Source organism: Ambystoma mexicanum, chromosome 1p (genome assembly GCF_040938575.1).
Source record: "Ambystoma mexicanum isolate Mex_15411 chromosome 1p, UKY_AmexF1_1, whole genome shotgun sequence".
Lineage (NCBI taxonomy): Eukaryota > Metazoa > Chordata > Amphibia > Caudata > Ambystomatidae > Ambystoma > Ambystoma mexicanum.
Genome location: NC_090921.1, coordinates 1170466692 through 1170481345, shown reverse-complemented (window position 1 = coordinate 1170481345; position 14654 = coordinate 1170466692).

The following is a 14654-nucleotide window of genomic DNA, read 5'->3' as shown; positions in this document are numbered from 1 at the left end:
TCTGGCCAAAGCCAAACCTATGTACACCACGTAGATCCACTCCCAATACAGTCAAACGTTTTAATAGCATCAAGCGAGATCACTGCGTATTTTGCATCCTGGTGAGATGCCTAATCACTGATATTTTGTAATCTTCAGAGGTTCATGACCATATTCCTTCCAGGTACAAACCCAGTCTGACCTTCGTGAATCAAGGAGCCAATAAGCCGGGTGAGGCAGCCGGCCAGCAGCGCTGTGAGTATCTTAAAGTCTGGCCTAACATGGACAGGGGCCTGTATGAGTCGCAATGCACCGGGTCTATGCCTTCTTGAACACCGGGATCACCATCGACTCACAAATGTTAGACGGCAGCAGGTTTTCGTCTAGCGCTTCCTCAAATACCTTAAGTAGCATAGGAGCTAAGGTATCCCCATATTCCTTTTAGAGCTCTGAAGAGAGGCCATTCCCCCCAGGGGTCCTCCCAAATATAAGAGATCTAATACCTCCTAGTATATCCTATACTGTTAGCGGCTCATCAAGAGCATCAGCCAGTTCAGTGCTAAGCTTAGGGAACGTTATCAGGGACAACATGTACTCCTCTGCATCTGCATCAAAAGGCCCCCCTCGGCCATATAGGATGCAGTAGAATGCACTAAAGGTATTGTTAATTTCTCCTTGTGAGTGCCAACTGGCGCCATACTCATCTACAATCGCAGTGGCAGGTTTAGGGGGTCTCACTGCTACACAACCAAGCCAAGATTTGACCCGCTTTATCCCCTTCAGCGTGTAGTCTGGAGATGTAAGTGCTATAATAAAATGTACTAATCCTCTCCCAGGCCTATGTACATTTGAGACGCAGTTCCAGCAATTTCCTCTCCATACTCACATTTAAGGAGCCACCATTTTCAAGCGTATGATTGCGGCCCTCCAAACTATCAAGCAGGAGCTCCTGAATCCCCCACACTAGCAATTGTCTCCCCCCGGATCACAACTTTAAGAGCTTCCCATACAGTCTCCCAGCGGGCCACACTGCCCACATTTTTCTCTAGATATTCCGCAAGAATGGCATATATGTGCATTCTGTACTCCTCATTGAGGAGGGCACCTGTGGGCATTTGCCAAAACAGTACTGGGGGGGCAGGCCACCGCACACAGCCACTGAACACCCAATTGGGGTTTGATCTGATATCATACGGCCACAGTAAGTGGCTTCCACAAACTCGGCATGCTCCCTCTCGACAAAGATATATTCTGGTGTGTAGTCTGTGCAGTGCAGAGTAGTATGAATAACAGAGATCCTCCCCATGTAGGCCCCTCCAGACACCTACCAGTGATAGGTCCCTTAACACAGCGTTAAGAGCTAACGAGGCAGGGTGGGAATCAGAGGGTGAGGTGGCAGATCTGTCCTTCAACGGGTCCAACATACAATTAATATGCCCTCCCCACGGAAACAAAGCATCCTGCGTACTAGCTAACTTCCCACTCAGTAATCGGAGAAACAACGCTGTAGCATGGTTAGGTGAAGGATTCACTATATAAACATCTCTCCACTCAATAAAACCATGCACCATAATGAACCTGCCCTCATCGTCTTTCTCAACGTCTATTAAATGGAAAGGGGTGGCAGCTGCTATCCAGACCAGGGCCCCTCTAAGGTATCCAGAGCAAGTAGATCCGTAACCCTTACCGCCCCATCTAGTCACAACCCTCTCTTGTTCAAACATCAGCAAGTGTCACCCCTGGAGCAAAGCTATAGAAGTATTTCTTCTGCATAAATATGATCTGTTCCTGTTATGTCTCATAAACGTATTGAGACCTCTGACGTTCACGTCAATATACTAATTAAAGCCATCAAAAAAACACATGTCCACCCCTTCACTCCCGGTCTTTCGGGCAACCTCCTATGATTTCCAGGCCACATGGCCAAACATGGCAGTCGACCTCCAGCACATATAAGCCCAAAGATCCCCAGCATCAAAAATCTTACCTGACACCTAAAATGCCCAACAGAACCGTGCCGTTCAGGCAAACCTGGCATCCCCTTATGGTGTTTCAGACAGTGAGGCAGGCGGCGGGTGCAAAATATGCTGGGCCCGCCTATTTTAATAGCATGTGGGGTAGGTGACCAGACACACAACGCAAAGGACAGTGGCCCAGTCTATAGTAGACAGACATATAGTGTGCAAATTACAGGATTTAGGCACAGCCAGAAAATCACCATGGGCTAAAAGCAGTGATATAGTACAGGCAACAGTTCACAAGCTTTTGGTATGTTTCCCCACAGTTCTGCCATCTCTACTGTCCACCATCCCATTATGATCCATCCAGTCGCTGGCATCATCAGGGGTAACAAAGAAGAGGGCCTTTCCGCTTGTACATCACTTTCAACTTTGCCAGGTAGACCAACATGTGCTTTAGACCCAATCGTTGCAGCCTCTCTTTCGTCGGCACAAACATGTTTTGCTTCTTCTGCATAAGCGGGGTGTAGTCTGGAAACATGGCAAGCTTCTGGTTTGCCTGGTATATTGTACTGCCTTCTATGGGATTCTGCAATATGACTTCCCTGTTGCGGAAGTTAAGGACTCGCGCAATAATAGGCCTTGGATTAGCACCCGGCGGAGGCCTCTGCTGTAGAGAGCGGTGTGCTCTCTCGATCATGAATCCTTGTGATAATTTCCCAGGGTCTATCTCCTGCAAGTGGAGGTTCTCAATGAACTTAGTGGGATCAGAGCTCTCCTCTCCTTCAGGAAGTCCCAGTACACAGACGTAATTGCGTCTGGACCTCCCTTCTGCTTCCGTGAGTAGCCGATGTGGCTTCACCAGTTTAGGAGCCCTGATATTACACCTTGGTGACCATCTTGCCAGGGGTCCTTGGTGACTCGGAGCCCAGGCAGGAATCAACGGACAGCGGCACCAGGGTGTAGTCTGGCGCACCTAAGATTAGGCAGCCCGCCAGTGCCAGTCTCATGCAGCAGACGACAGTCAATAAAGGATCATGCACCCCATTAGTACGATCAATAGCTGGATCGTCTCGGGAACTCACGCTGCATGCGACTTGAGTGCATGGTGCTCGGCCACACCCTGTCATGCCGTTCTTTCATGGAATTGATAGTTTTTCTCTTCTCCTGAAGAATATCTTTCCTTGACCTTTTATATTTTCTTTGATCCCTTTTAGAGGACTCGGAAAAACCTGGAAACATACACTTTCTTCTGTAGTTCTAACTTTCTAGACCATTGTGGTTCACCTTACTCTGACATTCTCTGTCTTGTAGATTGTTTTCTTTTGTGGTCTCTCTGAGCTTCAATTCAGAAGAATCTCTTTCTCTAAGGTTCCTCTCTTCCTGTCTTGAAGAGCTTCTGTGCTTTTCCTCTTCACATGGTATGATATCCAACTTCTCTTGTTCTCCATCTCTGTGATTTCTATGAGCTTCTCTCTCGTGTTCCTATGGGTTTCTCTGTACTTCCATTCAGAATATTCTCTTTCTCTTATGTTCCGTTCGTTCTGTACTGATGACTTGGGTAATTTCCCCATTTTCCAGGGTAGTGATATCAAGGCTTGCCTTTTCTCCCTCTCCGGGACTTCAATGATTCTCTTTCTAATATAAAAGCAATTTAAGTTAAACAGTTTTGTACCCAACTTTTCTTTACTTGTACTGCGACAATTTTGTTGAACTATATAGTGATTCCCTTTTGGCCTCTCAGTCTTCCTGTTTTTCCTGTTACCTTCAACAACATAGGGGAACGTTTGAGAGCTTCTATCTTGCTCCTTGTTGCTGTTGGCTCACTGTCACCAGCATCTTTTTCCTAGGATTCTCTCTCCCTCCCACAGCGTCCCAGTGCTCCTTCATGTAACCGGTTGGATTGCCTCTTAGTTCCTGGGATGATATCAGCATTGGTTTGTGGGCTGCCTGCCCACCACATATCCTTTGTGATCATGCCACCACCTTGTTTTGGGCTCCTGCCCTCTCGGCTTCTTGCATCTGGGATATGCTTTGTCTCTGGCGTCTCCTCCTTGAGCTCAGCGCAAGCTTGAATGTTGCAGGCTTTGCAGCTTGCTTCTGCTTTGCCTTCTTCAAGCATTGTGCAGGCAGGGGGGCCTCTCTTGCCTGCGTGCGTGTTCCTCTCTCTCTCCTTTGTTCAGCATGTGCTCGCCATTCAACATACTCATCTCGGTTGATTGGAGACTTGGATTTAAAGGGACACGTTCTCTTTCTCTTGGTAATAGTATAGATTTACTTTTTCTGCACCCAAGTCTTGGGATCCTTGGTATTTTAGTGAGTCCCATGTATGCCATTATGTGTAATGGTTTTAGGAGTTCCTCACAGTAACAGGAGTCCCTATCCCCTAAGGGGGAGTTGTTACGCTCACCTGGTATCCACAGGGACGCCACCCAGCCGGGTTACTCGCTGGTATGCTTCTCAGCTTTGCCCTTATGTGGTCTGTGGGGAAGGTTCTGCCTTGTGGTAGAATTAGGCGTGCTCTCCGTCCTGCCTTCTTTGCACGGGTGCGTTGTCTTTCATGGGCGAGTGCGGTCCAGTTACTTCACTGACGCCGGCCCGTTTGATATTGCTCAGGTAGGTCTTATTGCTGTTCTTTAGTTTTGTTGCTATCCTGCATGCCTTTCTTTGTTTAAAATGTCTCTTTTTTCTCCCTTAGGTATGCAGAGCTTCAGCACGGCGAACTGGCTATGGTTGAGCCCCGCTGGTAAATGATGGCGCATTAAGAGCGCTATGATGCGGTAAGTAAGCGCTATGCGCAGCGCTGCAAAGTCTTGCCTTTGCTAACCTGTGTTTTCCTTCCTTGTAGGTCGCGGTGTTCTTCAGCGCGAGTGGAATGACTGGCGTGGTGCCAGCCGAAAGGCGACCAGCCAGGTAAGCCTTTTGAGCAGTTCATAATTTGTAAATGTCTCTACTGCTTTCTTTAATGTTGCCTCTATCTTCCTCTTTCAGGTCGTTCTGTCCGGGAGGCGTGCAGATTCGATGAAGCTGTTCTCAGTTGCTGCGAGTGTTTAAAGATGAAGACTGCAGGTAAGATGCTACTGCTAATGATGTTCCTTTTGTCTCCTTGCAGGTTCTGCGTCTCCGAGGTTTGAGGGAATAGCTGGACATGGTGAGCATCACGTTGCAAGCTGCAAAGTAACGCGAAGCGTATTGTCTTGCTCGGGTGTGGTTTAAATAGCCCCAACAAAATAGTCCAGGTAAAGTAGTCCCTAGGCTACCTAGGCTACCACACCCAAAACACTAGACCGCATAGCTTGGTTCTTAGGAACCAAGCTATGTGGATGCCTCCATGTTGGCTGACAATACAATAAAGTAGTTCCCAAGCACATTGTTTTTCATGGTGTATGAGCCTGGCTCCATAGGCGCCAGGACTGTCCCCATGAGGGCTTTTGAAGAGAATGCCAGGCTCTAGGGGCCCGAGTCCTGACTCCACCTGGCCATTGGGTTAGCCAGAGGGGGTTTTGGGTGAGGATCGTGACAGGAGTCTCCCCCGGGTAGGTCCCACTTACCTCAACCCCTAGGGAGGTTGTTGCAGATCGGACTCACCTCCCTAGCCTCACGGGGGGAGGAGGGCAGGCTCCCCCATTCGGAGAAGGGACAAACTCCCCCGATTCATCACATACCCTTCCCCTTATGTTCTGTTAGGACACTCACCCGGGATCGGGAACGTCCGTGTCCTCGTGGGCGGGGAGATGCTTGGCGGCTGTACCCACGGTTTCGCCTTGGCCGTGGGCGCCCTTTACGAGCGCATCGCTCATTTGGGGTGCGTGCCCGACCCCGGGCGAGTCGGGGTGTATTCAGGCATACGCGGAAGCAACGGGAACGGGCTTGTGGTTCAAGCCTCGTTTCCGTGGTTGCCTGATTCCGCGCATGCGCCGGCTCGGATTGCGGGTCAAGCCTCGCTTCAATGCCGAGCCACTATAAAGGCGCTTCCGGATCAGTACTCGCCGCGTCTCAACGCGGTTTGGTCCTGACCTCCCGCTCGCTACTGAAATTCTTTGTCCTTCCTTGCTTCCCTTCTGGTTCCTGCCCTTCCTTGTCCTGGTGGTTGGTTCCTTAGGTCTAGGGTCTGGCTTCCCGGGGTTGGGTTTTGTCCGGTCCTGGTCTGTGCCTCCGGTACCTTCCCTTTCCCTTCCTGGCCATCTCCTTCCATTGCCTGTATACTCCTCTGCCCAGTGCTTGGGTGCCAGCGCCTCCAGTGCCTTATTCCGGCCACTTCTGCTGTCCGCCTTTGCTGCCTAACCTCAGTTTCGGCTGCCTTCACTCATCGTCTTCAGAGGGTTACTGCAGCACCTACTACGCACTCAAGCCCGCTGTCAACATCTACCGGCCTTCCCTGTCCAGTGCTCGCACTGTTCTGGCGCCACGTAAATCCAGGGAAGTGTCCATCCGTGGCGCTAGGAATCGGACCCATTTTCAATCCTGTAATCAGGACGGGACCTGGGCCGGTTCTTGGTGTTACTCTGTCATCTTTCATTCCACAAGCAACGTCCTGGCGACTCCGGCACGCAAGCCTACAGGAAACACAGGTACGCAGCGTCCTAGGGACGCACATCTTGACAGATTGAGACGCCTAACCTCCGGTTCGGACCCAGAGATGGAGGGAACCTCTGATTTGAGAGACGAAATCAGGTCCTTAAGGGCTGAAATGACAGCACTTCATCTGGAAAACGAGACTCTACGTCAGATGATGGTGCATAGGACTAACACCACAACTCAGGCTGATTCTGCCATGGCACAGACGACACCCATGAAGTTCGACGGGGATCCTAGAAGAGTGGCCGAATTCTGTAACCACTGCAGGATTCATTTTTTGTTCCGGACTTCCCATTTCACCGATGAGAAGGCGAAGATCGGGTATATTCTAGGGAATCTAACCGGAAATGCGCTTGCATGGGCAGCTCCTTTGGTTTCTGCAAACAGTCCAATACTGGGTGATTTTGCCGCCTTTGAGAAAGCGTTTCTGGAAGTATTCCAGTCACCCAACTTGGCCGCCACCGCACAAAATCAATTAATGGATTTAAGGCAGGGTTCAAGTGATCTGATCTCGTACATCGGTCGGTTCCGTCAATTGGCGGCGGATTCTCAATGGCCTGAAGTAACACAAAAGACGCTCTTTCGGCGAGGTCTGAGAGAGGAGTACAAGGACGAGCTTCTCCATATACCAGAACCGGATACTTTACAGGTACTCCAGGAACAGGTCCTTCGAATTGATCACCGTTTGGCTGAGCGGAAGGGAGAAAAACGTCGGTTGGAGAGGTCGTACTCCAGGTCTTTTACGTCACCTGCTGGTGCTTCAAATACACCGGAAACGGGTCCGGAACCCATGCAATTAGGGGCACTCAGAGGACCTTTGTCTGCGATAGAGAGGAAACGCAGAAGGGACTTGAACTTATGCCTATATTGTGGAGCCTCCGGGCATTATTTGGGTACTTGTCCTTTACGTCCACTCAGGAAGTCGGAAAACTAATTGGCCTGTCAGGTGTAAGGAAGGCAATGACAGGCCCATCGTTCAAATTAGTCCTTCCGGATACCGATGGTTTCTTACTGCCCATGTCACCAGCAGCCCTTTTGGTACTCCGAATTAAAGTACTGTGGCAGGATAAGTCAACTGAAATCATGGGTCTTTTAGATTGTGGAGCATCTGGCAATTATATCGATATTGAGTTCGTCAAGAAGAACCAGATCCCTCTACTTAAGAAGAAGCAAGCTACACCGATAGAGGTCATTGATGGGACACCTTTGTCTTTTGGTCCCATTCAACATCACACCGGAGTCCTGCAGTTGTGGATCAATGAACATCTGGAACACATATCTTTGGATGTGATTAAGTCACCATCTTACCCGATTGTGTTGGGTTTACCCTGGTTGTTGTACCACAACCCTAAAGTAAATTGGGTAAACCGGACATTGACGTTTAATTCGGATCGTTGTTTGCTGGAATGTTCCTCTTCAGGAATATCTGTTGGGATGTCCACTATCGCCACACAGACAGAGGTGAACGGAACATCTTATGTATGCCAAACGTCTACCATACCTCCTGAATATATGGATTACTCTTCAGTGTTTTCGGAACCAGGGGACATTCCACTACCTCCCCATAGAAGTTTTGATTGTGCCATAGATCTATTGCCGGATTCTGTGATTCCACATGGACGAGTATACTCCTTATCCCCACAAGAAAGAACAGCCTTACAAGAATATTTAAACGACTGTCTTCAGAAACAATATATCACCCCTTCCAAGTCTCCTGCAGGATTTCCACTGTTTTTCGTCAAGAAAAAGGAGGGTACGTTACGTCCCTGTGTGGATTATCGGCAGTTAAACGATCTTACCCGGAAGGACAGATATCCATTGCCTCTAATACGTGATATCCTGGAATCCTTGCACTCCGCCTGTGTGTTCTCTAAGTTGGATCTAAGAGGGGCGTACCACCTGGTGCGAATTAAGGCTGGGGACGAGTGGAAGACGGCTTTCAAGACACCCTTGGGGCACTATGAATATCGAGTAATGCCTTTCGGACTATGCAATGCCCCAGCCGTTTTTCAGCGTCTGATGGATGATATATTTTCGGATCTATACGGAATATCAGTGTGGGTATATCTAGATGATATACTGATTTTTTCGAAGGATGAGAAGGAACATATCATACATGTCAAAGAAGTTCTCAACCGTTTACGTCAGAACCTCTTATACGCCAAGACTGAGAAATGTCTCTTCAATCAAGACAAGATTGAGTTTCTTGGGTACGTGATTTGCCGTTCTGGCATACAGATGGACCCTACTAAGTCACGGGCAATTCAAGAATGGCAACGCCCTAATAATGTGAAGGCCCTTCAGCGATTCCTTGGATTTGCCAATTTCTATAGGCGCTTTATACCTGGTTTTTCCAGTCTCACAGCACCTCTAACCAGTTTAACCAGCAGTAAGACGTTGTTTGTGTGGAACGTGGAAGCTGGTAATGCATTCGAACGTCTTAAAGACGCCTTCAGCACCTCTCCCATCCTACATCATCCCGATGAGAGCAGACCATTCATTGTGGAAGCAGATGCGTCTAATTTCGCCGTTGGATCCGTTCTGCTACAGAAGGACCTGCAGTCAGATGTGGAATTCCCAGTGGCTTATTTTTCCCGGAAATTAACGTCGAGCGAACGGAATTATGCCGTGATCGAGAAGGAACTTTTAGCCATCAAATTAGCCTTTGAGGAATGGCGTCATCACCTTTTGGGAGGTCGATTTCCTGTTGAGGTCCGTACCGACCATAGGAATCTCCAGTACCTACGGTCTCTTCAATGTCGTACTTCCCGCCAGGCCCGTTGGGCGTTTTTCTTCTCCCATTACGACTTTACAATCACTTACATACCTAATGCTCGGAATCTGAAGGCTGACGCGTTATCTCGCTCCTTGGAAGACATCAAGCAAGACGGCCAGAATCAGTTATTACTAGCCCCAGAACATTTCTTGTTTTCCGTGTCTCATTGCCTGGATACGTTCTTACAGGAAACATTGGCAGACCCTTATAGACCGGAACTATTGAAATTACCCCAAGTTAGTGAGAACGAGGGGTTGCTCTTCTTCAGTGGGAGATTGTATGCACCCACCGACTCTCTTCGGGTTGCCATCTTACAAGCATTCCACGATTCAAAGATCGGGGGCCATCGAGGCATACGTGCTACACAAGAACTTGTCGCCCGACAGTTTTGGTGGCCAGGATTGGCCAAACAAGTCAAACAATACGTGGAATGTTGTCCAGTATGTGCACAGGTAAAGATACCAAGAAGGAAACCACTCGGTCTACTCCAACCCATCGAGACACCGCCCTATCCTTGGCACACCATAGCTACTGATTTCATAGTGGAACTACCGCCTTCCGAGGGCTTCACATGCATAATGGTTGTTGTTGACTGTTTTTCCAAGATGGCTCATTTTATCCCCTTCGCAAAAGTTCCCTCTGCGAGTTCCATGGCCCGAGCATTTCTGCACAACATATACCGGTTACACGGACTACCTAATAAGATCATCTCGGACCGTGGTTCCCAGTTCATCTCATCCTTTTGGAAACAGTTGTGTCGTCACCTGGACATACATCGGGCACTTAGTTCCGGCTATCATCCACAATCCAACGGACAGACGGAGAGGACCAACCAGACGTTGGAACAGTATCTGCGCTGTTTTTCCAACGCCTCTCAGACCAACTGGGCATTGCACTTGGATTTAGCTGAGGTGGCTTATAACAACTCGATCCATTCTGCGACAGGATTAAGCCCCTTTCTTTGTTCCTATGGACTCAGTCCTAGACTTTTTCCGTTTGTTCCTGTACGACCAAGCACGGTTCCTTCTGCTGATCAGCTGATTCAAGAAATCCGAAGACTACATGCTCAGGCGACTGGCACCCTGGTTAAGGCACGTGAGGACATGAAGGTCCAGGCAGACAGGAGGCGTACCCCGGAACCTATATTCTGGGTTGGTGGGAAGGTGTGGCCTTCTTCCAAGAACTTACCTGTTCGCAACCTACCTACGAAACTTGCTCCCCGTTTCCTAGGGCCCTTCCGAATAACCAAACGGATTTCCCCGGTGGCATTCAAACTAGATCTTCCCCCGTCCTGGCGGGTACATCCCGTGTTTCACGTCTCTTTGTTCAAGCCTTACCTGGATGACCCCTATGGGCGCACGGGCTCTCGTCCTGCGGCCATTGAGGTGCAGGGGGTTCCTGAATATGAGGTCCGGGAGATCTGTGATTCTCGTTTCCATCGAGGCCGATTGCAGTTCCTGGTGGATTGGGAGGGGTATTTGGCTTGTGTCCGCACTTGGGAACCTGTTGGGAATGTCCACGCTCCTCGTTTGGTGCGTGAGTATTATTTGCGCCATCCTTGTAAGCCGGGGGCCCCGGGTCTTTCTGGGAGGGAGCATGGTGTTAGGACACTCACCCGGGATCGGGAACGTCCGTGTCCTCGTGGGCGGGGAGATGCTTGGCGGCTGTACCCACGGTTTCGCCTTGGCCGTGGGCGCCCTTTACGAGCGCATCGCTTATTTGGGGTGCGTGCCCGACCCCGGGCGAGTCGGGGTGTATTCAGGCATACGCGGAAGCAACGGGAACGGGCTTGTGGTTCAAGCCTCGTTTCCGTGGTTGCCTGATTCCGCGCATGCGCCGGCTCGGATTGCGGGTCAAGCCTCGCTTCCATGCCGAGCCACTATAAAGGCGCTTCCGGATCAGTACTCGCCGCGTCTCAACGCGGTTTGGTCCTGACCTCCCGCTCGCTACTGAAATTCTTTGTCCTTCCTTGCTTCCCTTCTGGTTCCTGCCCTTCCTTGTCCTGGTGGTTGGTTCCTTAGGTCTAGGGTCTGGCTTCCCGGGGTTGGGTTTTGTCCGGTCCTGGTCTGTGCCTCCGGTACCTTCCCTTTCCCTTCCTGGCCATCTCCTTCCATTGCCTGTATACTCCTCTGCCCAGTGCTTGGGTGCCAGCGCCTCCAGTGCCTTATTCCAGCCACTTCTGCTGTCCGCCTTTGCTGCCTAACCTCAGTTTCGGCTGCCTTCACTCATCGTCTTCAGAGGGTTACTGCAGCACCTACTACGCACTCAAGCCCGCTGTCAACATCTACCGGCCTTCCCTGTCCAGTGCTCGCACTGTTCTGGCGCCACGTAAATCCAGGGAAGTGTCCATCCGTGGCGCTAGGAATCGGACCCATTTTCAATCCTGTAATCAGGACGGGACCTGGGCCGGTTCTTGGTGTTACTCTGTCATCTTTCATTCCACAAGCAACGTCCTGGCGACTCCGGCACGCAAGCCTACAGGAAACACAGGTACGCAGCGTCCTAGGGACGCACATCTTGACATGTTCGCAGCTTCCCCTTCTTGACTGATAGGAAAATGGCATAAGAAATCAACATTACTCTGTTCTTGACCTTTTCAATGTGCAAACGAAAAACAAAAATGTTGTAAATCCAAGGACCATCTCATTACTCTGGCATTGGTGTCTTTTCGTAAACTCACCCAGGTCAGTGGAGAGTGAGCCATAACCAATCTAAACTTTCTGCCAGTCAGGTATCTACCTCGATTCGTCACAGGTTGCAGAGATGCATAGCCACAGGGAAAGCCGACAATGTTTGGGGAGCCTGAGAAACCTGACGAAAAATCTGCTGCTACGAGGTACGAACATTTTAAATAACGATTGGGAATCATATCAAGGTTACGGGAGCCTGAGAAAGACAGGAGTGGAAACTCCTGTGAAAGGGGGAATGAGAGAAATAAAAACATTGTAAATCACGATTGGAAAAGATATCACAGTTAGGGAAACCTGAGAGTGCAAAAATCCTAGATAAAAGGGAGTGAGAGTAAGAAATATACTGTGAAAGAAACCTCTGGAAAAGCTGTTTAGGTTATGGGAGCCTTAGAAAAACGAGAGGAAAAACCCTATAAAATGGGGCCTGAGAGAATGAGCAACACTGTGACTAACGGCTGGGAAGCTATCTAGGTTATGGGAGTCAGAAAAACCCGACTGAGCAAATACCCTAGAAAGGGGAAAGAAAAAAGATATAAAGATTTTTTAGTAAGGCTAAGAAAGCCTGAGAGATACATTTTGAACATTGAACAACCAGGGTGGACCTCCGCCCTATACATATATATATACATAAATAGGAAAGTCAATTTGAGCCAAGTCACACATTCCACGACGCCACCTAGTAGCCATTGCAGGAAGTTCACCACCAGTTCCGAGCCACAAAAGCAAGGCATTGGGGGCATGCAAATTAGCACAAATACAAACCTTTTTGTCCAGGAAATTGTCTTTGTCTAAGATATTTATTTATTTGTTTACATTTATAAAGCTCGCAAACAGCTCAGAGGCATCGTGGGGCTGTTACAAGGAAACAAATTCATTACAGTTTCAGGTGGGTGGGTGTACAGGCTTGGATAAATGATGTGTTACATAGGGGGTGTCATGGCTACACAAGGTTCCATGGTGTATAGCATATCGTGGTATAGCACATATTACATATAACATATACATATTACATATGGTTTGTTATTGAAGGTGTACACACATCGACCAAGCCTGGAGGCACTGCTGGGTACATGAGTATTAGGTGGTGAATAGCCTTGTTTTGATAGCTTTGCGAAGCACCAGGTGTGAGGGTTCAGATCTGAGGGCGAGTGGAAGGGAGTTCCATTGCCTAGCCGCTATGAAGGGGAAGCTAACCAAACCCCTCCACCATCCCGCCCCTGGCACGCTTAACTTTGGGCACAAGCGGCAGGTTGGAGTAAGGTGTTCTGGTAGGTCTGGAGGAGAGGGGCCTGTTAACTCTCTTTTTTATTTATTTTTTTATTTGATATAGCTGAAAAAAGCCTTTCAAAGTTAATAAACATAATAACAAATCAAAACAAAAACAACATGCCATAGAATACATAATTACAGAATCCAAACAGAAAAACATAAACACATGACTTAACACTTTTCAAATTAGTAAACGGTGCATATAGTTTCTCTAAAATTTGTAGTTCAGTTTTAAAAAAGAAAAAAGCAAAGAATACTAAAAGGAGATCAGACACATTATTTCAACACTCACTAAACTCAGTGGCCCTCATTACGACCCTGGCGGAATCCGCGGTGCTAAATGCACCGCGGAGCATGGCGGAAAGCCGCCGATAGCGCCATGGGGGTTGGCGGATTTACCACCCCATGCCGACCTTGGCGGAGCGGTAAATCCCCAATCCCCATTTTACCCTTCCCCATTCCCATTCTTGCCCCATAGGGTATAATGGGAGTGGGGAAGGAGTTAATTACGCCGCCGTAAAGTACGGCGGCGTAATTAACAACGAGGTCCCTTAGCGCCATGGTTTTCTCCGCCCGGTAAAACCAGGCGGAGAAAACCTCCATGGCGCTAAGGGAACTCGTAGTACGGCGGACGGGTCCGCCGCGATTAGCGCTGGCGGAAACCCACTCCGCCAGGGTCCTAATGAGGCCCAGTATGTTTACATTCTTTCATTGATTTCCCCAAAATGATTGTACAGCTAAAAATAGACATATGATTTCTTTTCTAAAGATAAAAATCTTTCAGTTTATTTAATTAGCAAAAATCTAAAAAAAAAATTGAAAATCAATCACCACCAATTATTCCTCAATATGTAGTGTTTGTAAAAACCTGATCATCACTATATTCATTTTAGAACTTTGACTGTTATATAACTCAGTCCATAGAATTTCGGGATCTGTCATAAGACATCCTTTAAACAAATGCTTGAAATACAGTGATCTTTCCTCATACAAAGCTCGACATACCGCTACCAGATGTTTCAGTGTCTCCGCTTCTCCCCTTTGTTGACAGAATCTACAGTTATCATTATCAGATCATTTTCTCATACACCGTACTTCATTAGTAGCACAAATATTGAGTCTAATTCTCATATATGACAATCTGGATTTAGGATCTGGAAACAATAACAAATACTGTTCTACTTTGTTAAGTTCTTTGGTACAGTAAGGTTGGTTGGTAAATATTTTCAATTTCATACACGCATTTCTAATATTGATCCAGTCCATCAGCCACAATTTTTTTTAGCTCTTTGAGGATTTGTAACAAGAAGGCCATTGTCGATCCCTGCTTCGTCCATTATTACCTCAATGGATTTACGCCAGCTAATGATCTTTTTGTTATCAGATTCCAACATGTATTTTCCC